We start from the raw sequence: 17,043 nt of genomic DNA, 5'->3' as shown, positions 1-17,043 counted from the left end.
GATAGATTCCCGAACAGCTGAGTTGTTCCAGTTTGTCCACTTCTTTCAAAGGTATTTCCATTCTGACACCCCTCTCAAAATCAAGTTGATCCTCGAGGTTTCTCGCGAAGGGTTCATGTATTGCACTTTGTTCAACCGCGTGAAAATCGCGCAAATGTTCAATGAGATCATAAGTGCTTTTCCGCTCGTATGGAACTATAACATTACAGATGCCGCACTGAACTCGGTGAGACATTTAGAAAAACACGGTTCAGGGAAAGATTCATTTTTTGATTTTTTTAATAATACAAAAAGATGTTTATTTGAAGTTAATCCACTTTTTATATAAATTAACAACAAAGGTAACTTTGATCTTAAAATTGTTTCTGCAAACCTAAAATTGAGAGCGCAAACACATTTTGATTTCGAATCAGGTTCATAATTTAGATTGTAATTCTTTTTTGAATTTGTTTTCTTCTTTTTTTTTTATTTCCCTTCGCTTGTTCAAGTCAAATAGATGAACTTGACACGTGTTCCAAAAAGGAAGCACCGAAAAAAAAATAAGAATGCAGCGTAGCTTTTTTTCTATCTCTAGGTACCTGCCTGCGGTTCATTCTATTGAAAGACGAACCCAAATGGAGAAGTAGCTGATATCCTTTTTTTCGTTTCCCTTCTTCCTTATGGAACATATGGAAGGGCACAGAGCGAGTCCTTGAACCAACAGCTGTTCTTATTTTAGCTGACTGGATAGCTATCAAAATCAAGCATGGATTCCTCCAAGAATGGTTAGCTATTTCCTACGGTAATTTTCATCCCAAAGTCTCACATAAATTCCTGCATTTGGCATCCCTACTTCTCCGCAATCCAGTAAAGTATACCTACTAATTTATGCTGCACAGCATGCAGTTTTCTCCGTTATGGTTTCTTTCACAGATCAACCCACACATATGCCCCAATTTTCGTTCGCCCAAGTCTCTCATAAACAAAATGTAATGAAAAAAAAACTCCTACCAGCCAAATATGTCACATCCGTCATATTTAAACTGTTGGCATGGTGCGCTATGCTCTCGCACGACGTGACTGCCATCGTCTGCCACCCCATTAAGACTTATTTTCTCTCGTCGTCGTGACAATTTGTGATGGGGAGTGATTCTGCAAATAAAACCTTATTCCCATTCTCCCGAAATCTCAACCGTTTCAATTGAATAACAGCTGTCGTACAAATGTGCTAGGGATTTTTCTAAGTAGGTAGAAATAATATGGAACTTCTTCCTGGGTTATACCATCTCTCTATTTTCCGATTCTGATATTCGTGGTTTAGAGATACTTAAATACTAATATGTTTCATAGTTGATTGTTAAACCAAATTTTCCATTTTAAATAGAAGTCTTCGTAGTAGGTATGTACAAATTGAAGAAAACTCCTATAACACTTCGTATCAATAATGATTCCAATGACAAGAGAATCTTATGCTGCAGCTCACAGTTATGCTCTCTTTATGATCATCGCATATTTCCACCGAAGCTATGTGTTCTATGTTGCACACTGTCTGTCTGTCGATACACGGTGCGAGCAATGCTGCCAGTATCAACTGGAAATGACTTGAAGTGCTTCTTGGGTATTGTTGATAATAAAAAAAATCTGCAATCCCAGAAATTGGCCATTTTGATTTGGCCAAAATGATATAGGTAATTGTGATTTTTCTACTTCGGTTACTCCCTTTACAAAAAAGCATAAAATATAAATTACGTGTAGGTACTACATTCTAGATTATCTGAAAGATTCAGAGAGAACAGCTCGAATTAGAAAAAATATTTAAAGAAAGTAAGAATCACATGAATACTAAGACTGATATCAAATGAGGCGCTTGGGACTAGAGGTGTGCAAGTGTCTAAATGATAGTTTCGAGAAATCGCGCTTCAAAGTTGTGAAGGTGCTCGATTTTTCATATATTTTTCGAATTCAGCAATTTTCATTCAATCAAAAAAGTGTTATAAAAATTATAAAAAAATTGCCCCTACTTCCATAACAGTCCCATATGCAAAACCGAGCAAGCGAGAAAATCAGCATTTTCTGTTTCGGAATACATTTTTAAATTGCAACCACAGCTTTCAGCATAAACAAAAATCGTTCTAGGTTGTCATAATAAATCGTAGGACCTGAAATTTTCGAAATTTGGCAACTGGTAAGGTCTGGAGCACCATTTTTGTTTGTTATGGAACTGTTACGCGAGCATATTCGGAACCTTTTTCAAATCTACTCGCATAACGGTCCCACACAGAATATGGTTTGCTCACCAAGCTACCTTTTAAGACTTAAATCTGATCATTTCTGAACTTGTCAATGTAGTTCATGAATTCCACATTGTATGTTGAATCTTATCATAGTTTTTAGTTGTTTCTGATAGTTTTTCTCACAGGAAGACCATCCTTCCTTTATTTTAGCCTGCCTTAAAAAAACTATAGTTAAATTTACTGTGTAGTGTGCTTAATTCGACATCAAGTGATTTGAATCTTGTTTAAATGACTTAAAGCAATAAATCAAAGATCATTTCACCGAAAGAAACATAGTAAGGTAACTACATCCGTGGTATTTCACATCTGGGACTGTTATGCGAGCATATTTCATATGGGACAGTCACTAGTTGATATTTTTTTCGTAATTTCTTGAATAAAGTCACATTTTTTATTGTTTTATATTGAAGTCCAATGTTCGAAATGACGGGGTTGAACCCCTTTATGAAACTCCTTATTATCAGAATATGGTATTAGAGCTTCAGCTCTAAAATTTTTGAAACCGGTTCGGTTAACACTGAACTGCTACAAAAATATAAGCCTACAGCAACAGCTCAGTTGGTTCGGGCGGTGCACATAGAATTATGACGTGTACCCCCGAGGTTGTGAGTTCGAATCTTGTGGAAGATTCAATTTTGACGCTCACTAGTGGTCAAGGGGTTAACCTCCTAAACTCTCATGCTAGATGGCGTGGGATCGATTCTCTGCTGTTTACCGTACCCTAAGTTGCAATGGGTTAACGGCTGCGGTGTGTATGTTTGTGAAAATGATGGATCAACCCATCATTTTCCTGACAGTGTCGTTACACACAATCTTGTTAAACATGGTGTCATAATATGGCCTAAATTAGAAGAGGAGCTGGACGTCTTTATTTAGTTTAAATTCAGCAGTAGGTTCAAAGATGTCTATTTTTTTTTTCATGATCCATGTTGATAAGATGAATGGGAGTTGAAACACTTGCCCTCCCTTCCGCAGAACAATCGCAACATTTGGTAGTGAAAGTATCACAATTTACCATAATAAAAGTTGATACTTTCAATAGGGCATAATTCGTTTGGTTAGGTAGTTAGATGGTTTAGTCTTGTAGAATTAAAAATAGAGAAAACGTGTGAAAAGTATTACGATGTTAGGTAAAGGTTATGGTATTCGCCTCCCCAATGCTCTAGTAAGTGTGTATTTGCGGTTTATGAATTTCGTTGGCTTATTCTTAAATCAAGCATTTTACAAGAACTAGAGGCTCATTGGATGGGAATGCTGTTGTTGGAAAATGTTATATTTCATTTGGTAAGACGTTTTTTTGCTTTTTATTTAATTATTCATTTTTAGCAAATCTTTACGTTTTTCGGTTTAGTTTGAAATTCATCTATGGAAGTATATATTAGAATGTACGGTTTTGAAGAATAACAATGAGTAGGTAGTCCTAATTACTGATTTCGGGCATTTTACAATAGGCATGCGGTATATTTTAATAGAACCCCTATGTAGATTTTTTGTAAATTATGATGGATTTTAACATTCAACTATGTGAGGTAGGTAGGGTACGGTAAGATGTGCTCTTATATCCATATTCTGGTAAATTTTCATGATTTTGTGATGTTGTGATAGGAATAAGGTAGCTTACTTCTACTATTAATTTGAGCTAGAATTTTTATTAGTTTGAAATAGGCTTGCTCCAAAAAGCAAAACAAACTCTCACATCCATATTTTGGTAAAATAGTATGATTAGCAATGAAATGGAAAAACTCTAAAAAGAAAAACAAAAATTTCAAAATTTAGAAAATTTTTTTTTTTTTTTTAATCAAAGGTCTGTTTATTAAGGCATTTTACTTACAAAGTTTCATTTTGCCGAGTGTATCACTTAACTTATCTATGTTAGTAGAAGGGGGAGCCGTAATAGTCGCGGCGACTCAACTGTTAGATTATAATTTAATTTAGGAGAGGGAAGGGGAACGTCTAGGGTTCAGTATAAAAATTTTCCATCTGGGTACGCTGGTGGCTTCCTGTAGCTGAGGTTCCGATAGCTGCTCCAGATGATCGTCTTCCTGGCCAGCCTTTTGGTAGAGTTTATCGGACCCATCGCATGAGAGGTTACTCTATTAATGAAACGAAGCCACGATTAATAGGGTACATATACAGGGGGGAAGATTAATAGGGTACATATACAGGGAAGGTAAGAGGACTAAACGACCGAGTCAGACATTTTAAGATATTTGTAGATAGGGTACAAATATTCAAGATCAAGTTTTGCCAATATGTCTCGAATTGGAACACCAGGTGGTTTACGTCGGGCCCTAAGGGTATCCAGTAGCCAAGCCCTCGATCGATCAAACCGTTCACACGTCCACACAACATGATCAATGTCGTGGTAGCCATCCCCACAAACACAAACATTGCTTGTAACTAGTTGTATACGAAACAAATGCGCGTCAAGCCGGCAGTGATTTGACATGAGCCGAGAAACCACGCGAATGAAATCGCGACTCATGTTAAAATGCTTAAACCATGCCTTCGTCGGAACCTTAGGGATAATCGTATGGAGCCAACGTCCCTTTGTGCCATTGTCCCAGCTAGACTGCCAAGCGTTAATCGCTAAAGTGCGAGGTATTGAAAAATATTCATTGTAAGTTATTATCCTCTCAAAGATTTCACCTTGTAACGCGCCCACCTTAGCCAATGAGTCCGCATTCTCATTGCCTTGAATAAGACAATGAGACGGGATCCAAGCTAAGGTAATCCTGTACGAATTTTCGATCAAGCGCCCAATATCCCTGAAATTTCCAGCAAAAAATGGGAAGAGCGCTTCATCAGTTTCATCGATCGAATTGCCTCAACGGAGCTGAGACTATCCGAATAGATGAAATAGTGGTCTGCGGGCAGTGTGCGAATGTGTTCCAAGGTGCAGTAAATAGCGGCTAGCTCAGCAGTGTAAACAGAGCATGGCTCTCGAAGCTTGAACGAAGCTTCAAAGCCCTCATTATACACTGCGAAGCCAGTCGCGTTGTCGATTCTAGAACCATCAGTAAAGAACATTTTTATAGGATCAATTTCACGTACTTTTGAAGCAAAGATTGAAGGAATAATGTTGGGTCGGACGTGATCTGGAATTCCACGGATGTCATCGGTCATGGACAGATCGAATCTTATCAAGGAACTGCTACTCGGGTAAAAGTGACTCGTGTCCGAATTTAATAAAGAAGGATTTATTTCTAATTGACTAAAAGTTTTATAATTATTTACATATTTTACTTGCGGATTAATATTCATAAGCCTTTCCAGATTTTCTATCACCAAAGGATTCATAGTTTCACTTCGAATTAGGAAACGTAGCGATAAATCGAAGAACCGATTTTTCAACGGCATTATTCCCGCCAGTACTTCGAGACACATCGTATGTGTCGACTGCATACAACCCATGGCAATACGCAAACAACGATATTGTATTCGTTCTAGTTTAATCAAGTGGGTATCCGCGGCTGACCCAAAGCAAAAGCTTCCGTATTCTATGACCGACAGTATCGTTGTTTGATATAACCTGATGAGGTCCTGTGGATGAGCACCCCACCAGGTTCCAGTAATCGTTCGAAGAAAATTGATTCTCTTTTGGCATTTTTGTGTCAAGTACCTAATGTGTTTTCCCCAGAGGCATTTAGAGTCGAACCAGACACCCAAATATTTAAAACTAAGAGATTGAGTTAGAGTTCTACCCATCATAAGGAGCTCTATTTGAGGAGGGGAATGCTTCCTTGAAAAAACTACTAACTCGGTTTTACTAGGCGAAAACTCGATGCCTAGATTCCTGGCCCAATGTGATAGATTATTTAGAGTTTCTTGTAGCGGAGGTTTTATTTGAGTGTCTGTTTTACCTGTGATATGAACAACACAGTCATCCGCAAGCTGTCTTAGCGTACAATTTTGTGCCATACAAGCATCGATTTCTCGGACATAAAAGTTGTATAGCAGGGGGCTTAAACATGAGCCTTGGGGTAGACCCATGTAACTAATTCGTTTAACGTTGGTTTCTCCATGGCTAAAATGCATGATTTTTTCAGACAACAGGTTATATAGAAAATTGTTCAAAATTGGTGAAAGTCCGCAAGAGTTAAGATTACTAGATAGCACTTCTATGGACACCGAATCGAATGCCCCTTTGATGTCCAGAAAGACTGCCCCCATCTGCTCTTTTTGGGCAAACGCCAATTGAATGTCTGATGAAAGTAATGCTAGACAGTCGTTCGTACCCTTGCCTCTACGGAATCCAAATTGTGTACTTGACAACAGATTGTTTGATTCAACCCATTTATCCAGCCGAAAGAGAATCATTTTTTCGAGCAATTTCCGGAGACACGAGAGCATTGCAATCGGCCTATACGAATTGTACTCTGAAGCTGGTTTTCCCGGTTTTTGGATGGCGATGACTTTCACTTGTCTCCAGTCATGCGGAACAATGTTTAGCTCCAAACACTTATTGAATAAATTCAACAAGCGTTTCTTAGCGGTATCTGGCAGATTCTTCAACAAGTTGAATTTGATTCTGTCCAGTCCAGGAGCTGAATTGTTGCAAGACCAGAGCGCAAGTGAAAGTTCGACCATCGAGAATTGATCCTCCGTTTCGGAACTATTCTCTGTATCCCGATAGTGTTTCTGAGCTGGTGCTGCGTCCGGGCAGACCTTTTTCGCGAACTGTATCAGCCATCGACTTGAATTTTCTTCAGTTTCGTTCGAAGGAGTATGATTTCGCATGTTTCGTGCCGTTCTCCAAAGCGTGTGCAAAGACGTTTCTCGAGATAACCCATCCACGAATCGCCGCCAGTACCCCCGTTTCTTGCCCCTGATCAAGTTCTTGAACTTGCGTTCCAAGGCCAAGTAACGTTGGAACTTCTCTGGCATTCCGGTTCTGCGAAACTCAACAAACGCCTTGCACTTTTCAGTTCGCGCGCGCGAGCAATCTCCATCCCACCACGGAGTGGGAGGCCGTTTCTGTATCGTCGAGCTTTCATTCCGTCTGACCTGTGCCCCGATTGCACAGTCCACAATTGTCCCGGAAATAAAACTGTACTCTGCCTCCGGAGGCAGTTCGTCTGTTGAGTCGATGGCTTCAATGACATCCGATGCATACTTTTTCCAATCTATATTCCTTGTGAGGTCATAAGGAATATTGATTTCTTCGGGTGGACTACGACCACTGGTGATAGAAATATGGATAGGCAAATGATCGCTTCCCTGAGGGTCCTGGATTACCTTCCACGTACAATCCAAGCTCAGAGAGGAAGAAGCTAAAGAAAGGTCTAAAATACTATGCTGTGATTGGGATCCATTAATTCGAGTCACTTCCCCATTGTTTAAGACAGTCATGTTGAAGTCGTCGCACAGCTCATATATCATGTTAGCACGATCATCATCACGTGAGCTACCCCAGCCCACGCCATGGGAGTTGAAGTCTCCCAGAACTAGTCGGGGTTCTGGAAGAAGTGAAATAATATTCGCCAATTGGTTCCCGCTCACGCTTGAATTTGGCGGAATATATACCGAGGCTAGGCAAAGGTCTTGGCCTTTAATTCTAGCTTGGCAACTGACGACTTCAATACCTGGAGATGGTTGTAGTGGAATACGATAGAAAGAGTGGCATTTCTTGATCCCCAAAAGAACGCCGCCCCCTCTTTGACCATCACGATCCAGGCGAATAATGTTGTGGCTGTGGAAGGAGAAATCTACGTTTGGAGAGAGCCAAGTTTCGCATAAGGCGAACACATCACAATTCAAATTGTGTACCAAAGCTTGAAAAGAGTCTAATTTTGGTAGAATACTTCTGCAGTTCCATTGTAATACAGAAACAATTTCTCTTCCCTCATTGAATGAATTAGCCATCAAAAGAAATTGTTTCTGAAATGAGGGTCATGGTGAGAGCTTTCTTTTTTAAAATTTCTCTCAAAAGGGGTACAAACATATTAATCATAGTTCTCCATCCTGCTGGTACACTGAAAAAGTCCAGGATGAACGCAACAATTTCCGAGAATTTCATCTTACCATCAGTCGAAAAGCTGGGAAAACTATTCGACGATGGATCAGATGCAGTTTCTCTGGAAATTGTAGCATTCCTGTTAGCTACTGATGGGCCTGAGTTCTGAAGGGAAGCCTGGGGTTTTGACTTCCCAGAAAGTGGAGGGAAGTCCTTCGGGGATGGATTAAAACCCGGAGGATTCTGAATAGGAGGGGAAGAATTACTATTTCCACTTTGAGGATTTCTTTTAGTTTTAATTTTGCTGGCAGCTAATAGGGGTTGTTTGTTAGTTGTGCGTTTCCTTTTTGGAGCCTGTGAAACATTTTTATTAAAGAATGGCCCAGTTGATGTTCCTTCACATGGATCCTCCCCTTCGGACTCATCCTCGCTTAGAAGGCCAAACTGGTTTTCTGAGACGATTGGCAAAGACTTTATTAGCATGTCTCTATAGGACTTTTTGACACGAGTTTTTAGAGAAGTCTTGATTTTTTCCCGGCGCGATATGTACTTCGGACACGCCGAGAGAGCATGAGATGCTTCCCCAGTGCAATATAAACACCTGTTTGCTGCTGGTGTTGTACACGAAGCTTCCTCATGCTTCTCCCCGCACTTAGAGCAGCGTGCCTGATTGCAGCAGTAGGCGGCCGTATGATCCAACTGCTTGCACTTCTGGCAGAACATGACCGAAGGCACATAAAGTCTCACAGGTAGACGAACCTTCCCGATCGCAACGTAATCAGGAAGTGCAGTGCCGGAAAAGGTAACCCGAAAAGAGTTCGACAGGGAAAACTTCCGTTTTTCCCCCTCGCCAGATGCTGACTTTAGTTGACGCGCGTCCAACACCTTGACCGTGGGAAGAGCAGGGTCTTTGAATCGGCCAACCCCGGACTTCACCAGATCATCGACGGTCAAACCCTCTTCCGTTACCACTCCGTCGATTTCCACGTCACGAGCGGGAACGTAAACGCGGTATTCGATCGTAAACTTCGGGTCACAAGCAATGGCATTTGCTTCCTTCAAGCTACCAACAACAATGCGCATCTTGTGCGGTCTCATAGGCTGGTAGCTTATTACGGAAGGGTAAGATCGATCGAGGTCCCGTGCAATTGAAATCACGTTGGGTGATTTCCCATTAGTTTTGGACCGGATGTAAACCACCCAAGGTCCCGTCGATTCAGGTTGGTAAACCCGACGACGAGGGGGAGGTTTATCCAACTCTAAAAGGGGGGCGTTTGATATTGGAGGAGAAACATTTAAGGAAGGTTTGCCGAAAGTAAAGGCAATAGGTGAAATCGACCGTCGACAGGGTTGAGGGGTAGGGGAAGGAGAAGGGTTATTTTCGGTGTCCGATATATACATGGGAACATTAGGTGCTATGTCATGGTCAGATTCATCGGAAAAAAAATCTTTGGAAATAAGTGCCTCTCGGATGGGAGGATCTTTTCCTCCCTCGCCGCCGTCATCCATTAGTGGGTGACTTCCCTAGCTAATGGGTTAGTGGAGAACGAAACCGTGTAAAAGTTATATCGAAATTTGATTTATCAATTGAGGTCAAATTGTTGAAAAAAAAATTAAAATAAAATGAATAATTAAATATGTTAACATAAAAATATAGGTTCAGCATAGAAAACGAAAGGGTAAAAAAGGAAAAAGGGTAAAAATAATAAGAAAAAAAAAACCAAAAAAAAACTTGTTGGGAAAAAACAACTTTGTATTTTTGGGTAACCCTATTATTGGATACACCCTATACCACCTGTTTCCAACGTGGCCTTTTGTTGGCTTTTCAATATCTTCAGCAGGGTCTATTGTCTTCGCTGCTGGAGAACACCAAAGATGGAGGATCACTTATGGTGGGAAACACTGTGATTATAAAAACCACCCGCCTGGTCCTTCTCCCATAGACGAACGGCACATAAGACCGGATCTATCGGGGAACACGGAACGGCACGGACGGTAACCACTCACTGCACTGGTTGGTATCAACACTTCTCACAATTCGGTTCACTATGACAGAAACACAACCGCTTGAGTCAACTGTTGCGAGACGAATGAATTTAGAAAATGAAAGGCAAAAAATTAGGGAAAAACAGCAAATAACACTTCAATTACTTCATGCAAGAACTAATTCCTTCCTTTATATTTCTCTTTCCTCTCCTTTTCTCTTTCTTTTATTTTCATATACCCCTGCGCATACGATTCGGAGTCATATGATGACTGGACCCCGAGACAACTATCACGAAACCCATCACACATACCAGTGGAATTGGGGCGGAGACACGAAGCAGACGTTCAACAGACGACGACGAAGGAAGGAAAAACATATAAGATAAGTTAAAATGATTCCTTTAATAACACAAAAATTAAATGTAGTTAGATGCGTGGGGAGTATGTAGAGGCCAGTCTCGAACCCGCCCATGTCCTTCCTCCAACTGGTATCGGGAGGGGTTGGTTTATTATCTTGAACTGCATTTTATCCATATTCCATGGATATAATGAAGTGCTTGATGGTTTAACCAACGTCTCAAGATCGCTTACTATTCTACGCTGCCTTCTCTAAACTTTAAATTTTCTTCTCCAAACTATTCTAATTTTCATTTCCAGCGTCAGCTCCCCGAGCTATTTAAACGCCATAAAAAAAAAAAAAAAAAAAAGTCCAATGTTCGAAATGACGAACTGTCAGGTTAGATGAAAAATGACAAAAATTCATATGGGACTGTTATGCGAGTAGTGGCAGTACAGTGAAACATGAAGAATCGAAATCGAATCGAATCGAAATTGATGATTTTGGCACTTGCACCCCTCTGATCCTGAGGGCCTCAAATCTAATGTTCTGACTTCGTCTTGTTACATCTTCGTACCTGAAAATTATCAAATTTTCGAAGGTAATGAAAAGTATTAGAGATACCTAGGAAGAACATAAGCCTAGATATCATGAATCTTCAAAAAAAAACTACGGCTCACAGACGGGACTTGAACCCGCAATTTTCACTTCAGGGCCACGGGTAATTTTGGGTTCAAGGCCCGTCTATGAGCCGTTGTAAAATTCACGATATCTAGGCTTATGTTCTACCTTTTTTTTTTTTTTTGATATCTTATGTTTCTCTTAAACTGTTTTTTAACCTTCGAAAACATGACCTGTCTTGTCGTTTGAATTGATGTCTTTATCATTATTTTTTTAACTCAACGCTGAAATCATCATAACTTTAAGTATCTGAATTCAACTTCAACTATTTTTTACTAGATTTGGTCTATCGCACATCTTGGATTTATGTGTTTGTTATTAGGTTGATAACTGTGTGTAGTATGAGAAAAATTTATATTGTGTTTTACATTAAATATAGGCTACGGTATAAGTTGTGAGTATGGAATGTTATTTGAGAGTTGTGTGAAATAATCTGTGTATGATGGTTACGCCACATAAAAATTTGAGAACTCAGTAGTATCAGAGTCTACTTTAAAGCTCAGTTCTTTTAGAAATGGAATAGTTACGAATGCGTGTATTTCAAAAACCATTGCAGGAAATTAAGATAATTTTATAATTATTAATTAAAAAAATTGAAAAAAAATGTATGGTTTCTACTTTATTCTTAGTATCTCTCATCGGCTGGCGCACACTTTTTTCAGTCACAATATTGATCAGTCTGTACTGTTTTTCAGGATGATCCAGTCTGGAAAATCGCCGTGAGGAGTCCTTACATATCCTATCGGGCTAGGCCGCTTGGCGTTTTTCTGCATTGGAACGGTCAAGTTTCACTTTCCAACTTAGTATAAACAACGTTGCTTATAATTTAATGGCTTTTTCTGTGTTTCAATCATGAGGTTTTGCTTGCAAAGTAAAGCTTGCATCAGATAGAATTGGAACAAAAACATTTGCCTATATTTCAATTATTTATTATTGAATTCCAGTCAAGTCAAGTTTTTTATGCAAATGCAGCATTTTTTTCATACTTTTTAGAAAAAATACGGATAAATTCGGATATTCGTCACGGTTTCGAAGGAATTCTCAATTTTTCCTGTAACACGGTCCATTAGGAGGCGCACATGTTATTCCACCGGGTCTTCATCTGATTGATGTCTTTGACAACCTTTCCCTTTGTCTTCAGTCTCCTTTTCATGATTGCCCAGCATTTCTCAACAAGGCGGAACTGGGGTCAGTTGGATGGATTAAGGTTCTGCGAAACAAACTGTAACAAAAACTTTCGTTTTTTTTTTGCTACATCTGCAAATGCCCTGCCTTTGCCAAGTAAATTTTTTGACCTAAGATTTTCCCCAGCCAGCCTTGACAAAGATTTCATCATCCATCAGAAGGCACCCGTCGAATTTAGTCAGCACCAGGTCGTAGAGCTTCCGAGCACGGATTATGGCCACACTATTCTATTATGGTCCCATTTGGCAGTTTGCTAGCTCGATACGACTTGATTTCTTCCCGGAGTCGAATTCTCCTCACGGTACTATGGGTAGCACCGAATTTTCTGGCCAAATCACGGTCCGTCAGATTGGAATTCCTCTTCATCGTCTTTAAAATCTTATTACGCAGTTTCCGGTCGGGATTTCCACTCCGTCGATTGGCTTGAGGCTTCCGAATCGTCGTCAATGTTTCCTTATACCGTTTGATAACGCCCCATACGGTATTTCTGGGAAATTTCAGCTGTTTAGTTAGCCTAGATGCATACCACAATGAATTCTCCAAATTACTGTGCACAATTTTTTCCCTTTCGACTTCCATGTTGATTGTTAACAAAGTACGGTCGATTTGCGGAATGTCAAAAACACATAAGTGAAGCTGACCGAATACGTGAGCGCCTAGAACTTCCAAATCCGTCCACCAGGAGCACCACAATATGAGCAAAAGTTTGTTCCAATTCTAAATGAAGCAAGCTTCAGTCAAATAATATCTCGTGTAGCATAAGTAGTGCTCTCAGTAGAATAGATATTGTCAATGGCAAAAGACATACTTACCTCGATTCACCAGCTCAAAACTAGTTTCCCTTGAAAGATGCAAAGTTGCAGTCTTTGACGCAGTTATTCAGTAGAAAATTTCTTTAAGGAATCATAAAATGGGACAAAACGTTTAGAAGGCTTGGTCCTAGAGTAGAAAAATGAATCACGTCCGTTTTTCAAAATTCCATTTTTAATTTTTCCATACAAACTTAAAAATAAAGATTTAGGTAGGTCACTCATTTTCAAGCGGATTTGTGCCAACGTAAGAACTTAACTACACAATTAACACACGACGTATTACAGGACACGACACTTAACGTTCTTACAAACGAAAAACAAGGATTCAAAATTACCTTTTTTGTCGACCGGTTTCGGGATCGATGTTGCCCATCTACAGGACGATGTCCGACTGATCACACGAAGAAATTACTGGCAGGATCGTACTACGAGTTTCGTAGTATTCGTCGAAGGATGGTTCCTTTATAAATTTTTTCTTTTGGTGAAGGTTAAAAGCGGCGACATAATGTGTGGGTCATCTTCATTTATTAGCGGTTTCTCGGAAGTATTTATGAACATCGACTCCCATGCGTTCAAATGTAAGGCTTTTCTTACACATTTCTTATAGATCACTTTTTCCCAGTTTATGGAGTGACCCATTTCGGTTGCGTGGGTGGCTAGGCTAGATTCATTGGCCTGTTGTTTCTCTACCGCATTTCTATGTTCTTTAAGTCGAACTTTAAATTTTCGTCAAGTTTGGCCAATGTAAACTGCTGGGCAACTCTCACAGAAAATTTCAAAAATTCCGGATCACTTATCTTGCGGGATCTTATCCTTCAAGGAGACCAACCGTTCCTTAAGGGTGTTGCCGCACTTGTATGCTGTTTTCAGACCATGTTGAGAAAGGATTTTTGTTATCCCATTAGTTAGTTCAGGGTGGAACGGCAGGCTAACTCTTTAGGGCTCTTCCTTCTCTGGCCTGAAGGTGGTTGCATCACTTCGATACTTTTTTCGGGCATGTTTCCGGAGAATGTTGAGGACAAATTCGTTGTCAAAACCGTTCAAAAAACCTGCCTCAAGTATTTTATGCTTTTCCTCTTCAAATTCTGCCTTTTCCATAGGGATATTGTAGAGGCGGTGCGCCATGGAATGGAAGGCGGCTTGTTTTTGGGCACCAAAGTGGTTGGAATCGGCTGTTATGTATCGGTCGGTTGAGGTTGGCTTCCGATAAATTCCAAATTTGATGGTGTCGTCCTCTTTCCTTGAGATTAAGAGTTCGAGGAAAGGGAGTTTTCCCTCAACTTCTTTTTCTACAGTAAATTTTATCGACCTGTGTTTGGAGTTTAGAAGCTCTTATGTCTGCGTGAGATAACCCTCCTTTACCGAGGCAAGGATGTCATCGACGTAGCGCCACCAGACACTTGGGAAAATTCTTTCTCTTTTCTCCAAATCTGCTTCCAAGTCGCTCATGAAAACTTCAGCCAAAAGTGGAGACAATTTGCTGCCCATGCTAAGGCCAAAGGTTTGTTTAAAAAACTTACCCCGGAACATGAAGAAATTCTGCTTCATGCATACTTCTGCAACTGCAAGGTAGGCTTCTATTTCGTTGGGAGGCACCCGGCGACGTTCCAAGTGCCCCCGTAAGCTGTTGAGGGCGTCCGAGGTTGGTACACTAGGGAAAAGTGCGGAGACGTCGAATGAAACTAAAATTTCGCCTCGACGCACTTTGAAACCTTTGAGGCGCAAAATGTAAGTTTCCTTGTAAATCAAAAGACTTTTCGTGATTGTGACGTCGCAGTATGTACCAATACAAAAGCAGGGCTGCTTTGGCACTACCTTCTTTAAATATTCCTTGTGTATCCGTGGTCTATTCTTGGGTCTAATTTATACAAGAATTAAATCAACGAAATTAGAGCAAATCCAGTGGAAAATCTAGCAGAACCCTTCGTGGTTCCATTAACTACCTTTGGTTTTGCTGTATCTTGAATAATGATTTTTGAAAACGAGATATTGAAATTCATACGCCTCAAGGAATCTAGCACCACTGGCCATGCTTACGCGTGTAAAGCATTAAACACACAGCTGCAAGCTACTCTTGTTTCCCGACTGCAATCACACATTTGCTCATTGCGCTTTCCTCGTCGTTTCCCATTTCCCACCCATTGCGTACCGATTGAGCGCCATCATAAACGCTGATGCTGACCGAACCCTCCGCCCGGTTGTTTTTGCTTTGCTTCCCTACTATGAACGACGACGACGAACGGAGCAAATCGTTCTCATCTCATCGTCGCCGTCAGTATCGTTGCGAGACTTCCGCCGTGCGGATCGTCACCGGGTGACCCTCCGGGTTTTGCGAACGCGCTTCTTCAAACTTTGTTGACTATTGTATCTGTCTGAGTTTTGAATTCTCTCCATGTGCCATCTCCTCAGCCTCAGCTTTGATGTGAAATTTATTGGGTCAAAGTAATCATTTGCGTGTGGTTTGTTTTTCTTTTATCAAAGTGTGTTTATTGGGTGATGTTTCCGCGCGTAGAAATTCGATAAGTGTTTTGTAATCGTTGTCGGGTGTCGTGCTTCAATTGTTTTGTGCTGGATCCTCGTGATTTTTTCTTTCTATATGGTCAGTTCTTCTACGTAGCAGAATAGGAAAATCTCCACACCAGGCACAGCATCCACCGAGATTGGAGATATGGAGCATGCGCATGGTAGTTCTCGTGGCTACCTTCTACGTTTCTGTGTACAGTTTGGTGGGAAAAGTAGCCAGGAGAAAGAACCTCGAACGGTCCACTGAAAACAGAAATCTCGCGTGGCCAGAAGAAAACTTGTGTGTGCGCCTGGTGAATGTCATTTCTAACCGCTTCGGGCGGAAAACACACATCTACTGGGGTGACCGTTAGTGATTGTTTGTGGTGGTCGACGAGGAAAAGTCAACAGTCAGTCGCGTTTGAATCCAACCGTGTGTGATATTATATGAGCAAGAAGGGAGCGAGATTATAAATAATTTTGGATTATCGTGCCAAGAAATGCGCGCCTTTTGGCACCGAGAAGAAGCACCAAGTGGGCAATTTTGGATCTTCCTTCTGTTCAAGAGTGCCTGAAGTCGTCGTCTACTTTGATGAAACGACCAGGATTAAAGGTGCATAAAGATACATCAAGTCGCGGGAATCGTCAATCACCGACCTACTAGATGGATGCGGTAGACTAGCTAGAAAGTGCATAGAAAATCTCAACCGTGCGTGCACATCAGAAGCAGAAGTGTAGCATGATGCTCGTGAAAAAGGATGACTCATAGGGCAGCACACTCGATGATAAACTTTGCGGGTAGAGTGTGGGGAATCCTATCGTCTGATCCTCTTATCGTGGATTGTGGAGTTTCTTGCATTGGAAACCCTTCCACGAGTTTGCTTACGATTATTGAATGACTCAAAGGAAATGCTTGTATGGATACCAATTTTTAAACTAAAATATGATTATCAAAAAAATTCTCGCTAAATCAAATGATTTAAAAACTCAACATAGAAAAATTTCTTTATAATATCGTTTTTTTTATCACAAACAATGAATTATCCCCCAAAGTTTTCATAATCTTATTTGGTACAATACACATTTCTACCGGCCGAATTCTACGGTTGTGAAACATCCATAGCTTCGCTAAACAGCCTGTTATACATCGGGAACATCCGCCCGACGATTCGGATTGCCTGCCGTCGGCTTAGCATGGATGCGAGTCGCGAGCACACCCGCAGTAGCGGATGTTGCACACCGGGGGAGATTTCTGCTGAAAATTGTGAATGAAATATGTTTTTTTTTTCAATTTCTTCTACCTCTTATACT

The sequence above is a fragment of the Uranotaenia lowii genome, chromosome 3, assembly GCF_029784155.1.
Source record: "Uranotaenia lowii strain MFRU-FL chromosome 3, ASM2978415v1, whole genome shotgun sequence".
NCBI classification, from domain to species: Eukaryota; Metazoa; Arthropoda; class Insecta; order Diptera; family Culicidae; genus Uranotaenia; species Uranotaenia lowii.
Note: the sequence above shows the minus strand (reverse complement) of the source record.